This window comes from Chionomys nivalis, chromosome 23 (genome assembly GCF_950005125.1).
Source record: "Chionomys nivalis chromosome 23, mChiNiv1.1, whole genome shotgun sequence".
Taxonomy (NCBI): Eukaryota; Metazoa; Chordata; class Mammalia; order Rodentia; family Cricetidae; genus Chionomys; species Chionomys nivalis.
The window spans coordinates 44,258,538-44,264,087 of record NC_080108.1 but is presented as its reverse complement, the minus strand read 5'-3'; the positions used below and the strand labels follow the sequence as shown (position 1 = coordinate 44,264,087).

Here is a 5,550-nt window from a genome sequence, read left to right as displayed (position 1 = left end):
TAAGGAAAACTATAACTATAACTAACCATTCTTCAACTCCATCATAGACTTCAGAAGGATATAATATTACCTAAGCAAACAAGAGATCCAAAACTCTAGAAATGACAGAGACATCTCATTGCCTGAACAGTCACCCAAAGTTCCTCTGTACCGTTGGGGCATCCATCTTCAGCCTTCAGGCCCATAGTATCCAGCAGACATTTTCATCAAGCAGGAAATTCCAAAGACAGTTCAGTCACTTTTTGCTGTGTCCTGCAGAATGTCTCACAGACTCTTTCATGAGTCAGGAACCCCGAAAGATCATCTCACCTTTAGGCAAGTTCAGCAGTCCTTTTTTTGCGGGTTCTTTGTGTCCAGTTCATGCAATAGTCCAGGCATGAGCAGTTTCATGCCCAAATGGCTATCAAACTCCATAAGGAGCCTCTTTGATGCCCATCATCCTCTTGAAGTAGATTGGTGCTACCAGGAGCAGACGTGTCTCATTGTCATGAAAAGCCCTAAGTTATTAAAACATTAAATGCCATGTTCTGTAGTCTTTGAGAGATATGAAGAATGCCTAATTGAAATATATCTCTATATATCTAGAAAATCTAAACAGAAAAAGGGGAAATGATGGAGGTGGGTCTTGTATTAATCTGTTGCTTTCATTGGTTAATTAATAAAGAAACTGCCTAGGCCCATTTGATAGGCCAACCCTTAGGTGAGTGGAGTAAAGAGAACAGAAAGCTGGGAGAAAGAAGCTGAGTCAGTAGTCGCCATGATTCTCCCAGTCCAGACAGACGCAGGTTAAGATTATTCCTGGTAAGCCAGCTCGTGGTACTACACAGAATATTAGAAATGGGTTAGATCAATATGTAAGAGCTAGCCAATAAGAGACTGGAACTAATGGGCCAGGCAGTGATTAAAAGAAAAAAAAAGAATCAGAGCTGAGCCTAACCTTAATCAACTTTGCTGTGAACATTTAGAGTATCCAACAGGGGGCCAAGTGGAACACAGAAAAACAGCTCAGACACTGGCAAGTTTGAATATCCTGGGGTCTAAAACACAGAGAAGAACATTCATACAACACTGGAAAGACATTCTACTATGGGATATAGGTTGATTCTTTCTGTAAATACCTGGCACGCTGCCAGCTTTGGGACACTGCCCTGTCCAGAATCCAGAAGTCATTCCCAGTGGCCTCTCCTAACTGCAGAGTGCTGCTCTTCATTGTCCACTCAGAATTCAAGATTGGCACTCACTTCCCCCAATTCCAGAGTCTGAGTGTGTCCCACATTGACTCCCCAACATCGTGTATTTCTTAGTTTCATACAATTTGGTTATAAAATAATAAAAACTTAAATTTCAATCCTGATTTTACTGAATGCAGCTTGCTTTTAGAATACAATACTGAAAGAAATTAAAAGACAGTTTTACAGTTAGGGATCTCTGCACATACCTGAAACCTGGTCATTCCCGAAGCAATACACTTCCTTGTGTGTAGCCAATCATCTTATGTCATGAATCCTCTTCCTGGAAGCTTTCTTATATTATGTGTTTCAAATATTCATAATCTTTGTTTTTATTTAATTATTTAAGCAATTAATTAACTTGCTATTTGAAATAGCATCTTGTGTAGCCCATTTAAATTCAAAGTTGTGTGGATGAGACCAGCTTTGAACTCCTGATCCTCCCATCTCCATAAAGGGCTAAAATTGCCAGGATATGTCAATACACTTATGACTGCCAAGTTATTTGATCATTTTGAAAAAGTTCTTTTCATTTATTTGTAAAATATATCTCCTCTTCATATGATGATTTGTATTGACATTAATTTTCATTTAATACCTCATCACTTCAACACTTTCTGGCTAGCTAGTTTACAGTGAGAAATTGGCTATGATACACAATTTTATTTTTATGCTATTTGACTTTGAGTACTTAATTAATGAACAATGAGTCTTTATCATTTTCCCCCTCACTTATCCACAAATAATCTCATGTCCCCTTCCTCTCATTTCCAAATTTATGACCTCTTCTTCTTTCATAGAGTTACACAAACATGTGTATATGTATGTATGTATGTATGTATGTATGTATGTATGTATGTATTAACATCTACTGAGTTCACTCAATGTTCTCATATATTTGAGTTTAAAGCAGATCACTTGGGATTGGCCAGTCCCTGAAGAAAAATGATGTTCTCACTCAGCAGTGTTTGACTTCCTTTATCTCTTCCATCATTCAATGCTTTATCTATGCCTAAATGACTTTGTACAGGGACCCCTGCAGTAGATATGTTAACTACATTAGTATAGAGTTGGAACAGCTAAGAACAGAATCCCTGGGGAGGCAGAAATTGATTAAATACATAGTGAAAAGCACAAACCAAGCAAGAAGAAAGAGCCAATAATCCAAGCTCTGTGGGAGAATATCAGGTTATTATATGGCGAGCATTTGGGGTTCTGCATCCACTGGTCTGACACCCTCAAATTCAGCTACCAATGGATTCAACATATTTGCAACACTATTTTTGGCTAAATGAGAGCAGGCAGTTTTTCTTATCACTCTTAACTGTGGAACGCAGTGTAACAAGCATCTGTGTGGTGTAAGGGTAATAATCTACATGTGACTGAGGCACACAGGGGGACATGTGCAGGTAAGCCCAGTACCATCGTGTACAGAGATTTGAGTGTGCACAGGGCTTGCTCTTTAGGAGACAGACATTCCAGATTCAGTGTGGAAAGGGTATTTATGTTGCATGTATTGTTTGAAACTTTCCATCCCTACTTTGGTCATTCTTTGATGTTTAGAAGCTTGTTCTATTGTCTCCTTAAGCAGGTTTTCCTCTCCTTGCTCACAAAGTTGTTGCAGCTCCATGCACAGAGGACTGGATATCACTTAAGAGTTTGTTCCAGGGTTTGTACACTGCCTTTGCTGTTACCTTTTCACTCTTCTCTTTTTGGTACCGCTTTAGTATGGCAGATTTCATTGGTTTCTATCCTTTCAGTCATATTCCTTAATTTTCAAAATCCTTTGGCCTCAAATAGTTTTCTACCCCTCCTAAAACTCATCCTTCTTTTTCACAAAGCACATTTTAACTAGATGCTTTAAAAAGACTAACGATAGTTACTTTAAAAATCAATCTAATAGCTACAACATCTGAAGCAGCTCACAATATGTCTCTATTATTTAGTGTCAGACCATGACTCAGTGTTTGATACAAACTATAAGAATGGCCTGAAACATTGGTTAACCCCTCACACACTGAGGCAGCTGTCTTAGGGTTTAGTGCCTATATTAGTTACTTTTATGTTTCTCACGATAAAATACCATCAAAATAACAGATTAGGGAAGAAACAGTCAATTCTGGCATACACTTTCATACACTTTCTTTCTTTCTTTTTTTTTTTTTGGTTTTTCGAGACAGGGTTTCTCTGTGGTTTTGGAGCCTGTCCTGGAACTAGCTCTTGTAGACCAGGCTGGTCTCGAACTCACAGAGATCCGCCTGCCTCTGCCTCCCAAGTGCTGGGATTAAAGGCGTGCGCCACCACCGCCTGGCTTTTTTTTTTTTTTTTTTTTTTGGTTCTGGCATATACTTTCAATAGGAATGGGCCATACGTGGTCAGGTGGCTTAGCCTCTGGGGCCTTGAGAATGCCTAGAATTGAGAAAACACACTGCTCACATTTATGCACGTGCAGAAGCAAGAAAGAACAGGAATGGAACAGGCACAGGCTATAAAACCGCAAAGAGGACAGCCAGAGCACCCGCAGCCTGTGCCATCTCCTGCCCACCTGCCTGCCCTCCACCGCCCTCCTCCCTCCTGGGGGTCTCTTTCCTCTTCCTCCACACCCTCCTCCACCTTCCTCGCCTTCCCGCATGCCCCTATTGTTCCGCCCCCTGCCTCCCGCTGTTCCCCTTCCTGCCCACTCCCCTTTCCCCATCAGTTGACTTGTGCCTCCAGTTTTGGCATTCACTCCCACCTGTGACCAAAGACTTGACCACTCAAAAGTCCAACTCCCTGTAACTACTAGACATGGACACCGGTGTGATTGAAGGTGGATTAAATGTCACTCTTACTATCAGGCTACTTATGCATGGAAAGGAAGTTGGCAGTATCCTCGGAAAGAAAGGAGAATCTGTTAAGAAGATGCGCGAGGAGAGTGGTGCAGGTATCAACATCTCAGAAGGGAAATGTCCTGAGAGAATTATCACTTTGGCTGGACCAACTAATGCCATCTTCAAAGCCTTTGCTATGATCATTGATAAACTGGAAGAGGACATAAGCGGCTCTATGACCAATAACACAGCTGCCAGCAGACCCCCAGTTACCTTAAGGCTTGTCTCGTGGTCCCTGCTAGTCAGTGTGGTTCTCTCAACGGAAAAGGTGTTTGCAAGAGCAAGGGAATAAGAGAGAGTACAGGGGCTCAGGTCCAGGTGGCAGGGGATATGCTCCCCAACTCAACTGAGCGGGCAATCACTATTGCTGGCATTCTGCAATCCATCATTGAGTATGTCAAACAGATCTGCGTGGTCATGTTGGAGACTCTTTCCCAGTCCCCCCCGAAAGGGCGTGACCATCCCATACCAGTCCAAGCCCTCGAGTTCTCCAGTCATCTTTGCAGGTGGTCAGGACAGGTACAGCACAGGCAGCGACAGTGTGAGCTTTCCCCACACCACCCCATCCATGTACCTCAACCCTGACCTGGAGCAGTATAGGGTATAGGCACCTCTAGAGGCCTATACCATTCAAGGACAGTATGCCATTCCACAGCCAGATTTAACCAAGCTGCACCAGTTGGCAATGCAACAGTCTCATTTTCCCGTGACCTATGGCAAAACGGGATTCAGTGGCATTGAATCTAGCTCTCCAGAGGTGAAAGGCTATTGGGCAGGTTTGGATGCATCTGCTCAAACTCCTTCTCATGATCCAAATGATTTGATTGGCTGTATAATTGGGCGTCAGGGCACCAAAATCAATGAGATCCGTCAGATATCTGGGGCGCAGATCAAAATTGCAAACCCAGTGGAAGGATCTACTGATAGGCAGGTCACCATCACTGGGTCTACTGCCAGCATCAGCCTGACTCAGTATCTAATCAATATCTGGCTTTCCTCGGAGACAGGTGGCATGGGGAGCAGCTAGAACAGTACAGATTCACCCATAATCCCTTTCTGCTGGTCACCACCACCTATGATCCATCTGTGTAGTTTCTGACAGTCAGCGATTCCAGGTTTTAAATAGTTTATAAATTTTCATTTTCTACACACTTTATCATTCACTCATGATTTTTTAATTAAAAGCGTTTTAATTCTTTCTCTGTTCAGCAGTTACGCTGAGATATCTGTATTTAGTTTTATAAGCTTCTCCCCCCTTTTCCTTTTTTTGGGGAGGTTGGCTCATGAATTTTTGTTTGTCATGGAAATGTAAGAGTGGAATGTTAATACATTTCATTTCTGTAATGTCAGGAATTAAAAAAAAAATTAAAAGATGGACTGGAAAAAAAGAACCCGCAAAGCGCAACCTAGTGACATGCTTTTATCAAAGCTCCAGCTCCCAGACAGCACCA

The 5,550-nt window shown here is 42.0% G+C and overlaps 1 pseudogene; it reads left to right on the top strand.

Moving 5' to 3' along the window:
* The first annotated feature begins 3,942 nt into the window (after positions 1 to 3,942).
* On the top strand, positions 3,943 to 5,126 carry LOC130865055 (poly(rC)-binding protein 2-like; annotated as a pseudogene).
* The last annotated feature ends 424 nt before the right edge of the window (positions 5,127 to 5,550 follow it).